This window comes from Bicyclus anynana, chromosome 2, assembly GCF_947172395.1.
Source record: "Bicyclus anynana chromosome 2, ilBicAnyn1.1, whole genome shotgun sequence".
NCBI classification, from domain to species: domain Eukaryota; kingdom Metazoa; phylum Arthropoda; class Insecta; order Lepidoptera; family Nymphalidae; genus Bicyclus; species Bicyclus anynana.
In genome coordinates, this window is record NC_069084.1 from 17,321,811 (window position 1) to 17,346,613 (window position 24,803).

Genomic DNA, 24,803 nt, shown 5'->3' on the forward strand with positions numbered 1-24,803 from the left:
AAAACAATCTTAAACATTAAATGCCACGCCTACGTAGGTAAGTATAAATTATATTCCAAGCCGATATTATCCCAAAAGCTTTTGCTCAAACATCGAAAGTTTCGAATACGCATCGTTTATTTTCGCCGGGAAGTTTTAATTAAAATCGATAATTAATTCCCCCACTTCATTTTAATTTCGGCGATGGCGGATAAACGATCACTTTGATTTTGACGGCTTTGTTATTGGTTTTTTTCTAGATTCTCTTGGAGTGAGGACGAAATTAATATATCGCTTAAACTTCGAGTTTGCTTTTAGGCCAAGCATTAGTGATGAAAGCTTTTCTACGAGTATGTGCATATTTTCATAACTTAACGAGATTTATTTGGTGCCTGATTAGTCTAAAATTTCTTTAATTGCATAAAAGTTAATGATGGTAATTAATTACGAGCTGGGTTCATGTCACACGATCAGCGTACGGTTTGATGATTTATGATGCTTGATCATCGTCATCATAATCAATCCATATTCGGCTGACTGCTGAGCTCGAATGCTGAGCTATTTCGGTGACGGATCTCCTAATTTCTGATTTGATCACGCAGATATCATCATCATCATTATCAACCCATATTCGGCTCACTGCTGAGCTCGAGTCTCCTCTCAGAATGAGAGGGGTTAGGCCAATAGTCCACCACGCTGGCCCAATGTGGATTGGCAGACTTCACACACGAAGAGAATTAAGAAAATTCTCTGGTATGCAGGTTTCCTCACGATGTTTTCCTTCACCGGTTGAGACACGTGATATTTAATTTCTTAAAATGCATACAACTGAAAAGTTGGAGGTGCATGCCCCGGACCGAAATCGAACCCACACCCTCCGGAATCGGAGGCAGAGGTTGTATCCACTGGGCTACCACGGCTCTTATCACGCACGGCTTCGTATCACGCAGATATACTCCGAGCATTGCTCGTTCCATCGCCCGCTGTGTGACTCTGAGTCATTATTATGAGGCCCATAGTTAGCGTAATCATATATTTTCGTAAGTTTATAATTGCCGTATAATTTAAAGAGGAATTGTTTTAAAAAACCAAAGTAAAGTAGACCTAATCGCTACTACGAAAATGAAAAAATGAAAATGAAAAAAATCTTTATTCGTCAACTAAGTCTTACAAACAAGTAGCAAGGGCCCCTGTATTAGATGGAAAATCCATTTTACTGGGTGCAAACTACGAGTATGTATTTGAAGTTCACTTTACAAAGTAGTTTTATGCTTAAATTTTAATCAATTTTATAATTAAGACCGAAAGAGTTTATAAATATTGGAGATATTTTGTGAGTCGCTACGCATAACGCATCATAAACTATTGATACGACGTAGCGTTTAGCTACGCCGTAGACGCCACTGCTACGGAGATGGCTACCTATTTAGGTTTCCTTTTTATTTGTACACAAAGATGTAAGATTAAATAAAGCAACACTGCACTAGCTACACTGCTAGCACTGAGTCAAAGAGTTAACTCCGTAGACTATGAAAGTATTTTTATATATTATTACTTTGCGCAAATCCAATACGGTATACAAACGAATCCCCGCGACTTTGTTACCGTGAACTTTTTTCACAATACCTGGTAACCGTGGATTTTTCGGCATAAAAGTAGCCTGTGAAAGAATGACAAATATCCATACATTCGTAGTTAGAAACTTTTCGATTAGTATATTACTAGCGGACGTCCGCTATTTTGTACGCGTGACATTCGGAAAACCCGCGTGCACTATAAATATTTTATCTCCCGCTGAAAGTTCCATTGAAATCGGTTCAGCCGTTTCAAAGATTAGCCCGGACAAACAGACAGACAGTCGTTTGTGTTTTCTCTCTCTCCGCGTCGTGTTCACGACTTTTTCCCGCACGATGTCACGCCATGCGGCGTTTGTGTTTTAGTGTCATGTGAATAATTATAAGCACTTGAGAAAACAGTTATTTGGAAATAACAAACAGACACTTTAATTGTATTTATTGTATTGATCAATATAAAGTAATTTTTGGCAGACCCAAAATATGTATACAAGTCCAATTTTCGTATTAATCGTGTAAACAAACCTAAATCTTAAAAAAGGCTCTTAATACGAATTACACGGGATTTAGGGATGAGGAAATTTGCAAAATTGAATTCGTTTCCTTCATAAATTATTAAAAGAGGAAATACCTAACCCTTGCCAGCTCACCCGCCTGTAATTACTCAAAACGAAATGCCACCCAAATGTCGTTAAACGGGAAGCTATAAAATGGTTCTGTGAAATCTGCTAAATTACTGTTCAATCTTTTTTTTTAATTAAAAAGAGAGTATAATAGCTCTGTTTTATTAAATTGGCATATTGACAAAAACTTTTGATTAATTATATTGATCTTCCGTTGTAATTAAAACAAATTTATACTAATATTTTAAAGAGGTTGAAGTTTGTGAGGTTGTAGGGTAGGGTTGTAGATCTACTCTGGATACACCGATTTTGAAAATACTTTTTCCAATTGATAGCCATGTTATTTGTGAGTATCATAAGAATTATTTTAACCCCATATTCTTACGGGAACGGGAACTATGCGGGTGAAGTCGCGGGGCGTCTGCTAGTCATAAAAGAACGACAAATTAAATTTGATACCTATATAGTGAACTTTTAGGTTAGTGAAACTAAAGGAGCGTTATAAACAGAAACATGTTTATAAATCAATAATAATATCTGTGTTTGAGTTGCCAAGAAATGGTTCTTTGTAAACGGGTTTCGATGTGTCACTCTTCCTCGTAGAATTCAGAATAAAACCATGTGTTTCGTTGTTACTTATGCTGTAGGTACTTTGTTACTTATATACTACTCATTTATAACTTAGGAATCATTTCGACTGTTTCATTTAGGTTTTCCTAATTTTCCTTTTTACCTATACCACCACAAAATTAACACGAACACAACAAAGAAATATAATTATAATCAGTGGAGCCATTTAGTCATTTTCTCGAAACTAATGCATGGCAATTTATTTTCCATATTTTCCATATAAGAAAATATAAAACGAAATTCTATTCACAGAATAGGTACTCATTTTCTCGGTGAAAATCCGAACAAACATATTCACGCTTGGCATAATGCAATTATGTCCGTCAAAACAAGCTCCACGGAAATTATAATGAAGCCGGAATACGGACATCGTTAAAGTCTAGTATGCTCTAACGAACTAGATTATAATCTCTTTTTCTATCTAAATATTACGCTTATATTGTATAAATTAGTTTTATTTTTTATTGAATCACAACTTCTTCTTCTTCTTTCCTAGGCTTTTTTCGCACTTGGCCACTAAGGATTGGCCGTTGTACGTAGGTCTATTTGCTGCTGATCCCCGCTGGAGTCACTCCAGCCCACCATGCTCGCTCCAGAAGCTTAGCAGGCAGCCCAGGTTGTTTCTGAAGTTGCGTACAGTCGATTGGTGGTAATCGAAAATAAACTTCCTTGTATAAACACAACATACAGAGTTATTTTTATTAAAACCATATTTCCAATATTTTTTGAATTTGAACATCATTACTTTTCAATTTTCAAGACATTTAATATATGTAGTTTTTAAGAGGAATGGAATGACGGCTTTTCTGAACAATGCTCAGAAAAACCGTCAAGCGCGTACACACTAGAAAAACCTTTGTTATTAATTTCTTTAGTAAATAAATAAATAAAAAATATTGATTGAAAAATTTGTGTAAGGATTGGATACAACAATAGTCCAACAGACAGGGATCAAACCCATGACCTCTAGGTCCGTGAGTCCGTGGTACCATTGAGGCTTTAAAGGTTTAATTTATAGCGTAGGCGTGCGTACTCGTATCTACGCAGAGGACCTTTTGTAATGAATAATGACATTCCCTAAAAGCAAACACATTTTTATACGTTAGGTATCGGACTGAGATTCTGGACAGTCTGACATGCCACATTTTATGAAGGCTGAAAATTTGTTAACTCACGCTCTTACCATAGGTAAACTGTAACTAATAAAGAACGAAAGAAAGAAAATTATTATATTGAACACACACACAATACACAGAAGACAAGAAATAAAAAAATAAATAAAAGATATTAAATACAGCAGTATGTGTGGTACCAAAACGGTCGCCAATCAGCATGTGCTACGCTGATCATGTATGAACGCTTGAAACCCATCAGCTTACAAAGCCAAATGATAATATTACCGTACTTAAATAAAGTAGGAGTATAAGCTGTAGCAAGGATGAGTGACGATCGGAGGATATAACTGAGATCGTGGTCAGGCCCCCCGGGTTACAGGCGAGTAGGCCGACCACTTGATAGGTGGTCCGATGACTTTGCAAAAGTGACTGGCAAAACTAGCCAAAGATTGGTACAGATGGTCCTCACTGGAGGACATCTTCACCCTCACTTTAAGGGGGTTTTGTCACATCATTATACATTTTTAAATTGTATTTTTAGTAAATAAGTATAAGTATTTTCAAATGTATTTATATTTAGCATTATTTATAATTCATTATTCTTTGCCCAAGTTAGCCCTTGACTACAATCTCACGTGATGGTAAGTCATGATGCAATCTAACATGGAAGCGGGCTAACTTGTTACGAGTAAGATGAAAATCCACAACCCTTTTGGTTTCTACACGACATTGCACCGGAACGCTACATCGCTTGATGGTACGCCTTTGCCGGTAACTAGTCACAGTCGAAGTCTCCCACCAGCCAGACCTGGACCAATTAAGAAAAACTCAATCGGCCCAGTCAGGGATCGAAGCAAGGACCTTCGTCTTGTGAATTCACCGCGAATACCATTGCGCTACAGAGGTCGTCAAAAGTTTGTTAGTTGTGTTTATTTTCATTTATAGGGTTATTTTTTATTTCAGCCTTCATGTAACGACTTAAGTCTGGCGTTCACAAGCTCTTAGTCCAAATACAATTTTCTATTTTCGCTCCTGCGACGAAACGCGAAAGCCCCGACGATCACCGCACTGTCATTAGCCCGAGACAAAACAACCTTTTCCAATAAAAACACACAATGCCTCGTAATGGAGAAGACAATGAGCGGATACGCCGCGTAAATTGATCTTATACAAACCAAGAGGCGTATTTCATACGCTCAGGCAATGCGCGAAATACGCGTCAATGAATTTGCTATTATTTATTAATATACTATTATAGGAAATAGTATTAGACGCAAAACCGGTTTCTGCGACAAATCACGGGCGCACCGTAGTTTGTAGTTGTAGTTGTACGCAATAACGACCTCCATAGAGACTTAGATTTACCTTCAATAGCTAGTTACAGCTCTCTCGAAACTATTTCGACAGAGCTGCCATCCATCCCAACCAACTAGTGGTTGAGGCCTGCAATTACACTCCCAACCTTAATGCTAACTTCAAGCAGAGGCGTCCCAAAAACGTCCTTTACGATCCAGACGATGACATGACGACCGACAATGCTTCCCGGGCAACACAATCACAAGCAACACAGCGTCTTCGCCGGCGAAGACGAGGTCCCCGATGTCTAACGTCACCCGGACGGGTTTTCTAACTAACAATCTCGGGTGCGTCCGGACTGATTCACTCAGGTCACGGTTACACCTTCCCGAATGGCCCTCTAAGCCGAGGTCCGAGTCTCATAGGAGACGCCCTTAGAGAGCCGTTCCGTCCTGTATCTTTATTTCAGCCTTCGGGTCTCATCAGGCGATGCTTCTACGCTCGCTTAAACCCCCCGGTGACGCCGTAGTGGTCCCACATGGAGCGATAGGCACTTACTCAACACGAAAAAAAAAGTATTAGACGCTGAACTCTAGTCTCCTCTCAGAATTACTGGGGTTAGGCCAATCATCCATCACGCTGACCCAATGCGGATTGGCAGACTTCATACACGCAGAGAATTAAGAAAATTCTCTGGTATGTAATTTTCCTCACGATGTTTTCCTTCACCGTTAGAGACACGTGATATTTAGTTTCTTTAAATGCACACAAGTAAAAAGATGGAGGTGCATGCCCCGGACCGGATTCGATCCCACACCCTCCGGAATCGGTGGCAAATCCACTGGGCTCTCATCCTCCTACATCATCCTACATGTACCTATTATTTCACGAGCAACCTCTGGACTCGTTTAAATTGAATCAGATTAAAATTACGAATTTAAAATTACTCTAAAATGTCTAAAGCTTTAATAATAATCTAAATAAGACAACGAAATTTTGGTCGAGCAGAAAGTCCAGTATAATAAAGTATTTAATTGCCTGACAAATCGTCCTTTGTAACAAAATACTACGACCGGATTAAACCGGTTTTTGAGGTCATAAAATTTGAAAAGAAAATTCGCCAAATTAATTTTGTTTCATTTATAATTTAATACTATGTATAGCATTACGGACCAATTTTAAAAGCAATTGCCCCTTTATAAACAGAGTCGTTTAAAAGTCGTAAACACATTAGGAATGTTTATTTTAGTAACTCAGTTTAACGAGTTTTTAAAAGGTTAAAGCTATAGGCTAAAGGTGACTTTTTAATATTAAAATTTAATTACAGAAATATTTTTGCTGACCGCACAATAATGTCTAGAAATTATGTAATGATTTATTTTGCTATCATCCGCGAAAAGTCGACGAACCCATGGGACGATGTCATCCAGGTCCGCCAAAATACTCTCTACGTACGTTTCACCCCGAAACCGGAGCATCAACATGGTTGATGCATACAGCACGTTGTAGTCTGTAGAGTCAACATCTGAGGATGCTTCGGTTCGGCTTTTCGCGGATGATAGCAAAATAAGTAAATCATTATATAATCATGATGAACTTCCGCAAAGTAACGCCTGCTTCTATCCAATGTCGAGGAGGACAATAAAAAAATCCTGTTATTTTTTTTATCGTATCGATATAAAAGAACGAAAATGCTAAAAATAAATGTTAACTATGTCGTGGTTACAACAACACGCCCGCGTATTGTACCTGTAAACAACGGTATTTTATACTATAGATGTGTTTCGTGCCTACGGTGCGGTGATTTTCACCGCAAAAAGTGGTCTGAATTAGCTACTTCACAGAGCGCACATATGAGTATGCACAAAATTTGTGTTTAATTCCATTATATGTATACTAGCGGACTCGCTCAAGCTTCGCTTTGACTTATTAATTTAGTTATTTGCACTTCTTCCCTATCCCTACGTTACACTACCATACTCCTACCCCTACGCCTACCCTACCCCTACCCTACCTCTACTCTACCCCTACCCTACCCTACCCTACAACTACCCTACCACTACCCTACCCCTACCCTATCCCTATACCATAAACCTACCCTACCACTACCCTACCCTACCCCTACCCTACCCCTACCCTACCCCTACCCTACCCCTACCCTACCCCTACCCTACCCCTACCCTACCCCTACCCTACCCCTACCCTACCCCTACCCTATCCCTACCCTACCCCTACCCTACCCCTACCCTACCCCTACCCTACCCCTACCCTACCCCTACCCTACCCCTACCCTACCCCTACCCTACCGCTACCCTACCCCTACCCTATCCCTATACCATACCCCTACCCTACCACTACCCTATCCTAGGATTTAGGGGTTTGAAAAATAGATGTTGGCCGATTCTCAGACCTACTGAATATGCACAAAAAATTTCATCAAAATCGGTCGAGCCGTTTCGGAGGAGTTCAAGTTCGAACACCGCGACACGAGAATTTTATATATTAGATTTATGTAAATACAGTTTTTACATTGTATTTACAATTTAGGTATTATGTGTAAATAACTTACGTTGTTTACTATTCGACTCAATGAAATCAAGACTATTAGACTTTTTTGTTCGCTACAGTTTTGATCCGCTGACATATCTCATTAAAAATATCTTTCTTATAATATATTTGCCTGTAAATATTTAAAACTGCAACGTTCACAGTAAATATTGTGTTAGGAGAGGGTATGTCAAAAGTATAACGGGCGGGGATTGAACGGGTCCAGGGGTTAGCCTATGTGGCTTTGAATCACGAAGTCCTGAGTTCAAGTCCTGGCTATGAAATGCTGAGCTTTTCTTTATTTCTAGATTTTTATGTTCATGGTAGAGCCGTGGTCGCACCCATTATATACCTAGCATGTCCCTATGTTTAAAATAGAAGTGTACGTCGCATAATCAATTAACATTGTTAAAAATGAATAAAGAGACATATAAATTGATTATGAAACACGGCTAAAACTCACGTGATATTACGTCGGAGTATGCCCGACTAGTTTCGAACCCATACGGGGCCCTTAGTCATGAGCTGGTTCTTGCATCGCGGCACGATCCAAACCCCGAATCCGATGAGTTTGGATCGTGCCGCGATGCAAGAACCAGCTCATGACTAAGGGCCCCGTATGGGTTCGAAACTAGTCGGGCATACTCCGACGTAATATCACGTGAGTTTTAGCCGTGTTTCATAATCAATTTATATGAATAACACTCACGATAGTTTAAATTCTAAAAGAGACATATATGTAAATAAATGCGAGAAAAAAAATACGCGCAAAAGCAAAAAAAGATGTATCTATGCATTCACGTCAAAAGGGTGTATCTATATTTAAAATAACTGTGGCCTTGCCTTTTCCATATATTACTTGGTTGACGGTTTCGTAACTAGACTGTGGCTATGTGGGACAGATAAACACAGCAGATGTCTTTTGAAGATGTTATCTTTTTTGACGTTCGCTCTAAATAAATTACCATACGAATTGTTGTGTAAATAAAACAGTGCCATTCTACGCGCCGAGGCCGTTACTTCTAACTACACTTACTTATGGAACTCGATAATAAAATTCAAAATTCAAAAAGGAAATAGGCTACTCGCCTGCTGTATAAAACAAAGAAGTTTTTGTTGCATATAGGCAGTTTAGATGCCTAGAAACTCTAATCACATTTTTATTTGTGAAAATAATCTCGTAATTGTAATATTTTTATCACGTCACCGCAGACGCCAATCATAAACTGAGACGTCATTCGCTACAAGGCATCGGTTTGTGATTGGCGCTTGCGGTGACGTGGTATATCACATCACTGCAAACGCCAATCACGCTGTTATCTCTATGAATGAGGTCAGTTGCTAATGATCCCCTGGGGGTTCCCCTACGTCTAGGAATTCCACTGTAAGACATCCCCTTGTTTATGCTCATTAGGTACTTATTTAGTTCATGCTCACACCACACATCCATCTCAACAAATGCTATATTGACATGGTATTCTTCTATTGATGTTACTAAATTAACATAATTTGAAATTAAAATTTAATTGTAAAATCATTGAGATCACACAGCGTTAAAAAGCGCACAAAACTCTGCTCTTTCAAAATTATTCAAGGGATCTGAAAAACTCTTGGCTTGTAATTTAATTACACAGAAACCCTTGACGACTCAAGGACCTTATAAAGGGTTACATGTAATATTTTAATTTCATTTTTCATAATGCTACGCAACGTGTTACATCGTTAGCCGTGAGTGATGAATTAAATTAAAATTTCACGAGACGTTTTCCAGGAGTTTCAGTCTACATTTCGACCATTTATCTTTAGGTATTTACATAATGTCTCTGGTTGTACATAATCAATATATATATTATGATTATGCTAATATTATAAAAGCGACTGTCGCTGTGTTTGTCACACCATAACTACTCAACCAATCATTTAAAAATGATAATATTTTGTCATCGTATTTAAATGATGACCAATTTAAACATTCTATGAAAATCATTGTCAAGGATACAGAGAAGGATATAGTATCTTTCGTCTAGAAATAATATATTTAGAGAGCCTTTTGACAACTCGTCAACAAACTACATATGCATTAGCATAAAGTAATAATTGTTAACTCATTTCAATTAATAATTGAAAAATAATCATTTTTCTTATCAGTCCTCCTTCCCCTTAGAGGGGGAACATCATTATAACTATCTGCATGCCGAATTTCAGTGCAATATTTTTAGTAGCTTAAGCTGTGTATTAATAGATCAGTTAACATATAAATAAGCTAGTCTTTTTTTAATTTTTGTGTGAAATAGTTTTGCAAACAAATAGCAAAATCCGACTGAATAACAAGGACTTATTATATATTTATTTTATCAGCATTTTTGAAAAGCAATTAATATGGCTCTACAGTAATTAGTCATAATGAAATGATCTCTTTTATGTTACTAATACTACCTACTAATAAACCATTCGACTAAGCCGTGCAAGTACCCTAATGACTAATATATTGTTCGCGCTAAACTTCACCCACTCCGGCAATTAATTATCTTGCAACATATTAATAATATAATCCACTATCTAATTTACTATCACTATTAGAGCATTACTCGCAGAACTGTGATTTATTTGGAAGTTGGACAATATTTTGGAGCAGCGATTTGGTTATTTAGTACCAGTTAATATATCTACCAATAATTATTTTATTTGAATTAGTAAGATCATCATCATCATTATCAGCCGGTGGACGTCCACCGCTGAATATAGGCCTTAGGAAATTTGGTATTAAGATATATTATAGCCTATATAATATATTATAGAATAAGGCTACTTTTTATACCGAAAAAATCCATGGTTCCCGAGGGATTTGTGAAAAACTAAATTCCACGCGGACGAAGTCGCGGCGTACGCTAGTAACTGGATAAATATATATGTACCTATGTTGAAACAGCTGAAAATTTTCGCGATAAGGATATTCCACGCCTCAGCTACAAAACAAAAACGATTTCGTGATACGTTAGGTAAACAAATAGTAAGGGAAAGATGATTTATTCTCACAAGCTGTACATACAAGTACGTATATACGAGTACGTACATGGACGGGTACGTAGCATACAGTGCGTCTGAAACAGTCAACACGAATATTATTTACATATTTTGATAATCAACTCCGAGGAATATTAATATATACATAATACATGTGTACTAGATATAGGTATTATGATAGCCGGTAGGTACCTACGCATAGTACACGATTAGGTCGGCCGCATACATTCGTATTCCGTATACGTTTTCTTTTTTTTTTATTCTTTTCAAGTTAGCCCTTGACTACAATCTCGCCTGATGGTAAGTGACAATGCAATCTAAGATGGAAGCGGGCTAACTTGTTAGGAGGAGGGTGAAAATCCACACCCCTTTCGGTTTCTACACGACATCGTACCGGAACGTAAATCGCTTGGCGGTACGTTTTTGTCGGTAGGGTGGTATCTAGACGCGCACCAGCCAAAATTTCCTAGCTAAAGTTTTCCTAATGCGTAATTTCGATTTGGAATTCTGTGAGATTACTGCAGACTTTACGTTTTTCTTCATTCGTAATATACTCGCATATTGTCACAAGGGCTCGCATTCGCTACGTAAGCGCAGAGTTTGTCCCGTTCGGAAAAAAACGTGCCTACGTGTGCGTCATTATGTATTTCATGCATTCGGTTTTCAAAACACATAAAACGAACACGGAAAACGAGTATATGCAGCCGGCCTAGTAAAAGTATCCAAGACTGAGCCATGCGTCAGGTGACCCTAAAGTCAGTGTCTATTTGGCCCAAAATATAAGCCTTTCCCTAAGACATATTTACAATAAGCAAATAGTGATGTGCAATTGGTCGTATGCAGTGAAAACGAGTGGCAAATGCTCCGGAAAATAAAGACAAGAAGGGAGAAAAGAGAAAAGGAAAAGAGAAAAAATTAAAAGGCAGCTAACACGAAGAAATGCCATGCGACTCTGTGCTAACTCGGAAGTCAAGAGAGGAAATTGTTTTAGTCCGTGCAAGACGGACGTGCCGTGCTAACCTGAGGAAGTACCTACGAAGGGATTGTTTTTTATCGACAGAAAAGTCTTAAGTAACAGCTACTACCTACTTGGGCTTATATCTCTTGTAAATATTTTTATTTATGTTATTAGAATAGAAATGTGAATATGTAGGTACATGCAATAAAGTAGTGCACCATTAGGTTAATTATAACAAGTACCTATCTGAGTTAATATTTCAAACTACATTGGAATTTTATTTTTGTTTATAGCGCATCGCCTGAATATCTAAAAATCACATTATAATAAGAATAAATAAGCCTTTGGAGTTTGTATTACGGTTTTGGGAGTTAGTAAATTTTAAATGTACTTTCTCTACTCAATCGCAGTTCGGCGTGTTACAAGTTACAACTCCAGAGTAGACCAGAAATTTGGCGTGTAATTTAAAATGACATCTGTCTTACAAATACAAAAAGTGTAATTGCAAACTGAACAAAGAATTTATAAGTGCTTGTAAACACTTCAACAATGTTTTTGATGTGAAACATCTATAGCCGCACGTAAAACCGACGTTTCTGGCGTGGCGTCGCATGCCATGGCGACGCGTCGCCACGGTATATGACGGTCTATATACAGTCTATATGCAGTATCACATCTGCCAGGCGTCCCGTGACGACTCGAATTTTTTTTATGTGATTTTATTTGAATGTTAATAGAATGCAAAACTGTTTCGCAGTCTTTCCTTGATTTAATCCATAAAAGTTTAGCTTTAACTTTGGTTCAATCTCTAAACAAAGGCAATTTCTTAAAATCACAACCAATCTGAATCTAAAAATAAAGCATTCCTTGGATATTTATATTACCTGACTTTACGAAAGTCCCACATTTCAGAACTATTTCAGAGGCATTTTTCTGTTTTCTCGCGCAGTCTCTGGAGACTATTCAAGAACTTTAAAAACAAGTCTGTAAGAAAATGTGTCGGGGATAATTAATTTAAATCCCGCCGTCTGTCACGGTTCTCGTTACTTTTGCGAGTTTTTCCAGTAATAAATGTTCCTTTTTTTGCTTTGGCTACGTTTGTTTTTGCAGTCGCGAGAAGTTTCCCTGAGGATCTAATGCTCGGGGGGTGAATTTGAAATAAAGTTTACAGTTAAATTGACAACATTCGTAATGAATGCTAGTAAGCATTAAACATTGTAACAAATAAAGGTAGACGGTTTTTAATTTTATATTTAGGTTTCACCCGCGTTTTCGTTTTCGTGGGATAAAATAGGTTACTGGCTGATAAATAAAAAACTTTGGAGCTTTACATTTACTTTTTGGCTGGTGGGAAACTTCGGCCGTGGCTAGTTACAACTCTACCGACAAAGACGTACCGCCAAGCGATTTAGCGTTCCGTACGATGTCGTGTAGAAACCGAAAGGGGTGTAGATTTTCATCCTCCTCAAACAAGTTAGCCCGCTTCCATTATAGATTACATCATCACTTACCATCAGGTGTGATTGTAGTCAAGGGCTAACTTTTAGAGAATAAAAAAAACACAGTTACAAGCTAACGCTGTTATCAAGATGTCTGTGTCCGTAGCCTTGCTTGACAAATATTTTTTTAGTTCCTGAAATTAGTGCGTTTAACAAGCAAACTCTTTCAGCTTTAAAATCATCATCATCATCATCATCATCAACCCATATTCGGCTCAATGCTGAGCTCGAGTCTCCTCTCAGAATGAGAAGGGTTAGACCAATAGTCCACCACGCCCAATGCGGATTGGCAGACTTCACACACGCAGAGAATTAAGAAAATTCTGTGGTATGCAGATTTCCTCATGATGTTTTTCCTGAGTTTTGGAGTAACGGTTACAAACGAATGAAACCTGCATCAGATGTCTTCAAAAATAATTATCACTACCAAGTTAAGATAATTATGACAAAGTGCCAACACTTTCATTAAGTTATTCGCAAGCACTTGCAAGTTTTAAGTGACTTGTTTTTTTCAGAAAGGAAAGCTTTTGAAGCCAACCGAGAAGTTTCGTAGCGCGAGATGAATTTAAGCACTTAACTAATAGGTAAATCACGTCTCTCGGAAATTCTTTGGCCATTCATTTAATTACTATTAAAAAGTCAAGTCACTTTGCTTGTACTAACTCTACTACTGATTTGAAAGGTAGAGAATTTGTAGTGAGGAGAACCACCATGAGTTTCTTGGTGGTTTGTCACTCTTATACAAAAGGTTTTATTTATATATAATCTCATAGACCATTTTCTTTATAAACCACTTAAAATAACCGCTCTTCCGTTTTAGAGTGTTCCAAAAATAACAATTATTCATCATTCTTTTTCTATGTAGCTTAAACCTAATTGCTTCTTAGAGGTTTCTTATTGTCTATTACAATTATGATTAACATAATAAACCGTAATATTAAAATTATAAATTACTACAATAAGTATTATTTAATCTACAAAAATATTTTACAACTGCAAAATTGCCTTGGACTCTTGGAATTTTCTAGATTTTTTCCTAGGGGAAAACTAGAAATTGGTGACCATGCATTTCTATTCAGTAATATTAGTTGACAAATATTCTTAACGATCATTCTTAATTGATTGATATAAATTCTTAATTCATCATTTTCATTGAATAATACTTTTCTGATTTATTTTTGCTGATTTACTTTTGATTAAAATAATATCGTCGTTTGAATCCGTAACGCGCTATAGGAATAATATATTATTATGTAGGTAATTTATAGTGGAAACCAGCGCTGAAATTAAAAAAAAAGAAACAGATAATAATAACAGCCATACTTACGCTAAGTAATCTTACAAAAGATAACCATCTCGATCTCATGGCAAACAAACTTTTTCAAGATTTATATAAAATTCAAACCACTCTTTTAAAAGTAAACAAAATAAAAAAAAGAAAAATTTTGAAAAATCTGAAAAGTTTTAATGTATTAGTGCAGCGTTCCCAACTTTTTTCAGTCACGGACCCCTGGGAAAGAAACAAATAAACATTAAAAAATATATAAAAAAAAATAATGTGAAGGTTGTTTGTGTTGCTTTTTTGCAACTAAATCAGTGATATTCGTGTTGATGTTGTTTCTAAGTTATAATCTCAACTCAGATTCGACATGTAATCTGTTTCTATATTTGTTTTTTGTATATACAAGAGTGTTTCAGTGCTTCGTCCGATATCTCCTTATAGTCTGTCTTTACATTCACCCAGAAACCAATATTTTTATGTAAAAAAATGGCTTGTGAGCTCATAAAACATTTCCCAGCGCAACCGGTGTTCTTAAAAACATTGTATCCCCATTATCATGAATCGCTTAATAGCCAACCCATTTCAAAAAGCACCTCGAATACTGATATTTATCATGTCTAATACCAAAAAATTGATAATCATCACTGGAGACTATCACGGCCTACTTAATATATTAGCTTTATAAATAACCGAAAAAGGCGATGTGCGAACAAAGCCACCAATTTCAGCATAGTCACGGTGATCCAATTACTAAATAGTTTGCCAGGCTTTTATATAAAAGAGCCTCCCCTTTGCCCTCCCAAATGCGGCCCGATACCGCATTAATATTTGGCGGAGTGCGGAAATTGCCTGTAATGCGTTTGTCTGCTATCTTTTTTGTCAGTCAACGCATTATCCTGACTTTCGCCTACCATTCATTAGAATTCGCCAGGCGTTATGATTAACCTTTATATTTTGATTCAAAAACGAATAAATAATATTTTATATATTATCTATTTTTAATATTATAAAGCTGGTGAATAGTTTTTTGTTTGGTTGAACACGATCTAATCACGTTCGTAGTAAAAAAATATTTCAGTGTTGGATAATAATTCATTAAAATATTGACCGTAACTGGAAACTTTATATTGAGAGTAGCATTTCCGTTTCCGTCGATTTCATACCAGTTTTCGTACTTTTATTGACGTCACGTCGGGCTATGTGGCGCCACCTGGCGGTGTCGGGCTCGGGAAGTTTCGTAAATCGCTGAGCGCGATTTTAGCTCATTGGCGTTTTGTTTACCGTCGAAGCAACATCTTGCAATCAGTTGGTACCCGACATTGCAAGATAAAGTGTAATAAGTGAAGTGAATTCGCTGTGAGTACTTTATATTTTATTACGTTGTAATTATTACGTTGTTACATACAACGTTAATGTAATTAACGTTAAATTATGTAAAAATTTCAAATTTCATTTGAAAATAGTACGTGATCATTATTTTAACGGTTTTTCCGTTCGGATCACTACTTCATGTGTTTGAAAGTCTTGCTTTTTTGCAAATGTTTTCGTACTTGCATGTAATAATATTTTCTTTGTAGTTATTTTTCAACAGTTAAAATAGTATTAAAAGTGGCGGGGCCCAGCGGGCTTCCTAAAAATGTGAACTCAGAAACCAAAGTGAACGTTCTAGCAATAGACTGTTGTCTAACATATATACTGCAAAACGAACGCGTGGCCAATGGCTTTCGTTTCAGAGGAGTACATAAATTACGAATGCTCGAAGACAAGTTAGACAAAGAGTTTTTGGAAGTTACTCAAACATATTGTTACTCCAATTCAAACCGGCATTGAAAAAAGGTTCACAAATCCCGCCAGAATTTAGCACAGGAATTTTGATTAGATGTAAATTACTGGCCTTATAAATCGCCACCCCACGCAGGGGCAAGGCGTAGACACTGTTAACGTCGCTGGACACATTTGCAGTCAAATATAGGTCTAATAGATTACCGCCCCTCGCGGGGGCAAGGTATACACAGTTTTTTAACGTTCCTGGACGTATTTGCAAAACCAACTTACTGAGTAAGGTATAGAAAGTTTAAATATTCCTAGACGTATTTGCACAGTCAAATACCGGACTAATAGATTACCGCCCCTCATGGGGACGAGGTTATAGAAAGTGTTAACATTCCTAGACGTATTTCCAGTCAAATACTGAGGATCGCCGCCTCTCGCATGGGCAAGGCACGAATAGTGTTGAAATTTCATCACGTAGAACACACAACACGGAATATACATACAATGCGCAAACGCTCATGCACAGCCATGCTTGCATGATAATTACAACCCACCCTCGCGGGGTGTTTATCTCTTTATATAAATTATTCAAATACCGGTGTCCTTGATCGCCACCGTCGCGGGCGTATGCATGAAGAGTAATGTTCCATCGCGTGGAGCATACAACACGGAATATACATATCTGTAATGCGCACACGTTCATGCACAGCCTTGCTTGCATGATCAATACAATCCACCCTCGCGGGGTGTTTATCAACGATGTATGGATACGAATATCTTATCTATCTATATAAATTATTCAAATACCCTTGTCGATGTCGTGTGTGTGTGATCGCCACCCCTCGCGAGGGTAATGCATGAAAAATGTTAAGATTCCATCGCTTGGAACGCTTGCGCAGCCTTGCGTGTATGATCATTATAATCCACTCTCGCAGGGTGTTTATCAGCAATGTACAAGAAACTAATGTCCTAAAGCCCTTGCAGGCTGACTCACTATCTTTTACGTTTGCTAGTTGACATATACAAAATTGAGTTTCTATGTAAAAATGTCATTTATTGCTTACTCGTGAATATCCCACAGTAGGTAAATGACATTTTTCCAATTGATATAGGTTGATAATAAAGACCAAAATAGTGAATAGGCCAACTAGATTTGTAACCAATGGGTGAATTAATTACTTTGTAACAATGGCGTAAAAATCTGATGAATGAAAGCGTCAGATTAAAACATCATGTACATTTTGGTATAGAGGTTAAAGGCAGGAAACTTATTTTTCCGAATACATCAAAGTTTTCTAAAGGTATTAGTGGATGTATACAGTTTATTATTTGCAAAATTTATAACCATACTCCAGGTTTCATAAAACTTAGAAACAAACGAAAAGGTAAAACATATTATGATACCCTCCGTCACCTAGCAAATGTAGAAAAACGCATAAGCGGTAACATATAAATTTCTATTAAAACAAAGGATTCTAAATGAATCCTTTTTCAGGGGCTCGAGGCCCATCAAGGGTATTATGTATGCTTTAAAGTTTAATGCATCCAGAAAACATAAAGTATTTTGAGATAGACTTCATTTCAAGCGGTCTTTTTAGCCACCTTTTTCACCACCTTTTTCAATGGGAGAAAATGGTGGCACCAGAAACGTACAGAGGTTAATCTGAGGTTATCTCCTACCGTTCTCTCGAATAACCTCGTGTTTTTCTTAATCTATATGGAATATCGTTCCACACTCCTGTTTTGGAAGAAATATCAACAATTGTCTACTTAATGAAATACAAAGGATCATAAAAGCACCATGCTCTGTTGCTAATACTGAAGCCGGACCAATATTTAACCTCATTTCCACTTGCTAAATACGCACAGCATCAAAAACTCAGTTTGAAGAATAGACACAAGCCTACTTGCATGTGTATGTAATAAAATCCCAAAGGTGCTTCCTACGTTTTGTATACAGGGAATTGTTGGACATTACTTCCTTGTCATTTGAACTATGCATGTCTCTTTCTCAAATACTTTCTCAATGCTATCGAATTCGCAGCATGTTTTGTAAGAGATATGTAGAATTAAGAATAGACAATTTTATCATTTACTAAGAAAATAATACGAAGCGTAGATGTAGACTATATCGAAAACTTGCCCGTTACCATTGAATGAATGAATGACCTTGTTTAATATAATCAGACTGCTAGCTACCTACTTCACTGACACCCTCAGCCAGTGTTTTTGTTAGTAGCAGATGCCTTTGACCACGCTTGGGCAGCGTTACTAAACATTCACCCTCTGAGGTATTCATGGTCACGAGAGGAATAGGTACTGCATTCCAATAAAAAGGAAATGTATGTCATACTACTCGTATATGTCCCTAGAATCAAACTCACCTCCTAAGCAACATTCAATTGGACAAAATGACTGCCGTTACATATTACGGAGGAAAAGAGAAATGAGTTTAAATATAGAATATAACAGTTAAAATTGCAAGATCTTTGTCTAGTAACCTTAATTAGACTATCACTAAGTTCACAACAGTACACAATAGTATACGCGGCAGGAACAACAAGCATGCAAATCACTTGTTATACAACATCGCCATCTTCCATACTTGGCGCTTTCATTACTGTAGCATAGAAAAAGTGATTGTGAAATAGGGTATGTCGGTGACTGATCTATTCTGATCTGACTCATTAAATAAGGTACACGTAATCCATGATTACTTGTACGTATCCCGAGATGTAACTTACGCTCAAGTTGTTTTGTACGATGGGTACAGTGTGTATAGGGAATTTCCCACTTGCTTTATGGTATCGCCACCACTTACACTGATTCTCAATCTTATCAATAGCCTTGATAAGAGTAAGTCTTATGTCATTTGGATCTCAGATTCCGAGTGCTAGCAGTACCGATAATTCTATAGAATGAAGACAAATTTATTATAATCACGACAACGGACTTAGCAGTTACAAAACTGTTAGAGGGAGTCTTCAAGAAATATGGGAAAACCTGAAATTATTTTTAATTTTCTGTCAAAACTTAAAAATCGGCTTGTGTAGTGTTTGTCTAAAAGTAAAAGTTTTAGTACACTATATGACCTAATGTCTAAGAACTGACTCAGTTTTAGTTTCTAGAATCTTCAAGTAACCTACTTAAGAGATCAATAACTTTGTAAAGTATATCCTTAAATTCATACCAAATTGTTAAGAAAGCCTAAAAATTCCATGCCACCAGTTTGGAATGTCAGTAACTTCTTAATAAGTTATTTTTTCAATAGTTATATTTTTGTGGGTACACTCTGAAAGGCGTGTATATGACCTAACATTACTTATTATAGGGATAACATAGTATAAAATCTGATGATTTTATTTAATTTTGGCCGCAATTTGGCTCAAAAACCGATAGAAGTATTTACTCTGGCTGGAAATTATTAGTAAATAAAATAATCACTATCATAATTTTTCTTTAGGAAATAATAAGTCTATTTCATTATTAAATAAAATAACTATCCACTACGACTAAATGCAGCAAGAATTAATATTAATTTCTTTGTAATAAATTTTTTAAAAAACCGCCCCGCATATGGTTATAGCAGAATGAGTAAAGACGTCACGTAAGAAATCTTCATAACGACTATATCGGTCAGCAGTGTTTTTCCTAAATAATTTAGTGTGAATATCAATTATATGATGAAATCCCTAAAATTAAAAGTATTGAACTCCAGGCCAAAATATGTATGGTATGTTTTTAGTTCATTGATTTATTTTTGAATGTGCTGAGAGTTGGAGTCGCGAGATGAACGAAAACACGTTAAGCACTGCTAACTGTTCTATTTATTAATATTTGTAAAATATAGTAAATGGCTGATGACATATAATGACACTTGAATGTCAAAGAGTTGACAGTTTGAATAAATAATATCCACAGACAATAGATACTTATTACTGGCTACCATTGTACCGTAGACATGTATTTTTGCTACATTCCAACAAAATGGAATATTGTATTATGCACAGACACAGTAAGTCAAACTTCGTTACTAGCTTGTTCTCTAAATAAAGCCTAATCGAATTAGAGATAATATTGTTATAAAAAGTTTTATTTTAATAATCACATTGGCGAAATAATACCATAATGTGGCGTCACCAGGCGAAAACAAACAGGCTCTCAATATAAAGTTTCCAGTTACGGTCAATATTTTAATAGCAGCGTTTTACCTGAAATAAAACGCATATTAAAATACTTACCTCACTGGAAACTTTAAGTAATTCCTGCCTGGTGATATATTGAGCCAATGAGCTAAAATCGCGCTCAGCGATTTACGAAACTTCCCGAGCCCGACACCGCCAGGTGGCGCCACATAGCCCGACGTGACGTCAATAAAAGTACGAAAACTGGTATGAAATCGACGGAAACGGAAATGCTACTCTCAATATAAAGTTTCCAGTGAGGTAAGTATTTTAATATGCGTTTTATTTCAGGTAAAACGCTGCTAATAACTAAAGAAGGCTATATCTTATTTATTTTTTTCAAAAAAACTAATAGAATTTGTCGTAATATTACGTGACACCCTGTATATCCGAAGGAAACTTATAAAAGGAAGAATATAAGGATAGGAGAATGGATTTGGATGTTGGCGCTTAGATCCTGTTCCGACGAGCTTGGTGGGTTTAATTTTGTAATTCATAACTAAAACGACCGAAAGAAATGGTTTAATGTGCAAAGTGACAAGCCAGGTGCGGGTGTAAAATATAGCCAACGAATGAATGACCAGCCCAGCGTGGTCGCTGCTGGGCATTTATTTTGTATGGGAGACACAAAATGTAATATTCATACTTAATAATAATTCTTCTTCTTCTTAGAGTGCCTCTCCATTACTGAAGGTCGGCGGTCAATCTATACTAATATTATAAAGCTGAAGAGTTTGCTTGTTTGTTTGATTGAACGCGCTAACTTCAGGAACTACTGATCCGATTTGAAAAATTCTTTCAGTGTTAGATAGCCCATTTATGGAGGAAGGCTATAGACTATATATTCTCCCCGTATTCCTACGGGAACGGGAACCACGCGGGTGAAACCGCGCGGCGTCAGCTAGTTGTTATTATAAATTATAAATGCGAAAGTAAGTCAGTCTGTTTGTTACCTTTTCCCGAATATACCGCATAACTGATTTGCATGAAATTAGGTACAGAGACCAATTGGACCTTGGAGCAGAACATAGGCTACTTTTTATCTCGAAAAGTTCAAGGTTTCCGCGAGATTTGTAAAAAAATATAATTTTACGCGAATGAAGTCGCGGGCATCCGCTAGTAATAGATATAATGGACCGCAGAAAGCCGTTAGTTGCAGGTTCGGGATTGTTAGGTTTGGAAGACCCTTTAAAAGGCCATGTCCAGCGGCGGACGTCCGTCGGCTGATATGATGATAATAAATCTTTTATATGTTTTATAGAATTTGTAAGTATAGTATACCTTGGTTAAAAACCTTGCCTACACCACAAGCCGCTGGCTCAGTTACTCCAAGCAACAACACAGACTCGGTTACAAAATCCACACAGAAATTACGATAAGAGATAAACCATAATCAAAAGTGCTTCCGTATAGCAACAGAGTAGACGCAAAGATAACTTGACAACGTCCATCGCGTAAGTGAGGGCCCTAAAGATAAGTGCAAACATTTTGGGAAAACTGAGAGATCATTTGCGGCTGTATACTTACAAGGAAGTTTTCATGTACACATATTCCAAGCTCGGATTTTGGAAGTTTCGTCAGTTTGATGAGGAACCGAGGGTTATCTTTGATCTGTCCTTTTACTTTTGAATGTGTCTCATATAACAGGCGTCTCGACTTCATCAATTCTGTCATATTTTTTATCATCATAACTATCCTAGTATCGCATCCAAATTCTCGAACAAAATTGTCCGTAATTATCTGAGGAAAAATTTAGATTTGGATTTAAATTTAGAATTTATCAACTAAACTAGAAGTTTTGCCCATTTTTTACACCATTCAACTGCACAAATGTTTACGAAGCTCTTTAACCGACGAACACGATTATAACTATGAAACATCGATTCTATAGAGACAGTTTTTATAATCGCATAAGATCGTTGATCATATACTTTGACAGAAAAGTAACGACTAGCCAGGCAGGACCTTTTCTAATTAGTCTGATTAACTATCAAATCATCATTATCAACAGAAAAAAGAAATGTATCTGTTTTTGGCCACTTGGTCACAGGTGATGGGAAACATAGGCTTATTGTTTAGAGATTATTCTTAAATTGGTAATTTGAGGTAATTCTTTTTAATCTACTTATACTCGTAAGTTATCCTTATTCTTCCTTCCTTGTTTTATTTTAAAATAAGGAACTATTTTTAGACCAAAAGTATTAAAATAGAATTATAATACACTAAATCATGAAATATTAGTTAGTCATCCAACTTTCAGCTGTCAAAACAATTTCAGATAAATATGTATTTGTTACATATCAAATAAAGCAAAGCTGAAGTGGCAATGGGCGGGGCACATAGTTCGAAGAGCCGATGGACGTTGGGGTCCCAAAGTGCTGGAATGGCGACCCCGCACCAGTAAGCGCAGTGTTGGCCGACCCCCCACCAGGTGGACTGACGACATCAAGCGAGTCGCAGGAATTCGCTGGATGCAGGTGGCTCAGTATCGTGATGTTTGGAAGTCCCTACAAAAGGCCTATGTCCTGCAGTGGACGTCCATCGGCTGATATGATGATGATGATGATGAAATAAAGCAAGGTATCTACTGGAATGGCGGCCCGGCACCAGAAAGCGCAGTGTTGCTTGACCCCGCACATCGGTTGACATAATGATGATGATGATGATGAAATGAAACAAATTGCGTCAGAGACTGGGTTTTCTTGGAAACTGAGCACAGAAGGTAGGAGCTATTTAGTTACTGAAGGAAATTTGCAAGGGTAATCATTAAGTTTCTTGATACGTGCCTCAAGTAGTGTAGTAGTTAGTTTAGCGCTCAAATTTCATGAATTTAGATAATAGGTTAAAGGGCATTTCCACAGAAACGGTACAAGTATACAGCTGAGAAATAGACTAATTTACGGGTTAGCTACACCATCAATTACTAGAGAACAGCTGAACTAATTTTTATTATTTTTAATTTGTTATATGAATTGTCTTAGCCCCGAATTGCAGAGTAATTATTTAACAGCCTAAATAATGCATTTGAATTTTTCATATACTGTTTTCATAACTATTTTAATTATCTTCTTATTATATATATACTAGCGGACGCCCGCGACTTCGTCCACGTAAATTTCGATGTCAACTTTACTACTACCCCTACCCTACCCTACCCCTACCCCAACCCTACCCTACCCTACCCAACTCCTACATCTACTCTACCCCTACCCTACCCTACCCTTACCCCCACCCTACCCCTACCCTACACCAAACCTACCCCTACCCTACCCCTACCTTACCTACACCGTACCCCCATCCTACCCTTACCCTCCCCATACCCTATCCCTTTCCTACCCCTATCCCACCCGTACCCCTATCTCACGCCTATCCTACCCCTACCCTACCACTTCCCTATCCTACCCGTACCTCTACACTACCACTACCCTACCTCTACCCCTACCCTACCACTACCCCTACCCTACCACTACCCTACCCCGGCCCTACCTCTACCCTACCCCTACACTACCCCTACGCTTCCTTACCCGTACCCTACCCTACCCTATAACTTCTCTATCTTACTCCTACCCTTAGCAAAATCGGTCCAGTCCTTCGAGATAGCAAAATCGGTCCAGTCCTTCGAGAGTGGTGGAATAACCAAGGGAAATAGAGACTTCTATGCTAATAATATAAAGAGGTAAAGTTAGGAGGTAATCTCTGGATCTACTGGACCGATTTGGAAAATTGTTTTAACAATAGAAAGCTACGTTATTTGCGAGTGTCATAGGCTATGTTTGATCCCCATATTCACACGGGAACGGGAACTACGTAAATGAAAGCGCCGGGCGTCATATAGCGGAATTTCTGCGTCTTTTAGAAGTTTTGTATTATCTCCGAAACTATTTAAGTAATTAACATACTGTAAAGGGCAAATCTTATCTCCATAATATCCTTGTGATTATTAAATAATTTATTTTAATAAGGATTAAAGTTTAGTTGTATAAATAATAACGTAAACCTAAGTATATAAAATTAACAATTTTTAAAACACAAAAGGTACTATATCTGCTAATATATAGAAGATAGATATATGGTGTCGCGGACTTTTTTGTAGAACTTTTAAAGATACATAAAGTCTCCATACATTAATTTCAATTTTACACAATAGTTAAGGCAGCGCATGCGAATAAGTCTGTTTAAGAGGATTTTCGGTCCGACCTGTATGACAAAAACTGTGATAACTCGACTAATATATATGATACCAATATAAAATATAGCCTATAGCACTCCCCGATAATGTAGCATTCTACTGGTGAAAGAATTTTTAAAATCGCTCCAGT

General features: G+C 37.2%; 1 protein-coding gene across 1 annotated transcript in view; it reads right to left on the bottom strand.

The window, feature by feature from the left end:
* The window catches only part of LOC112046553 (KH domain-containing, RNA-binding, signal transduction-associated protein 2-like), a 245,550-nt gene that overhangs the window by 220,386 nt on the left and 361 nt on the right, over positions 1-24,803 (bottom strand). The window lies entirely within an intron of this gene.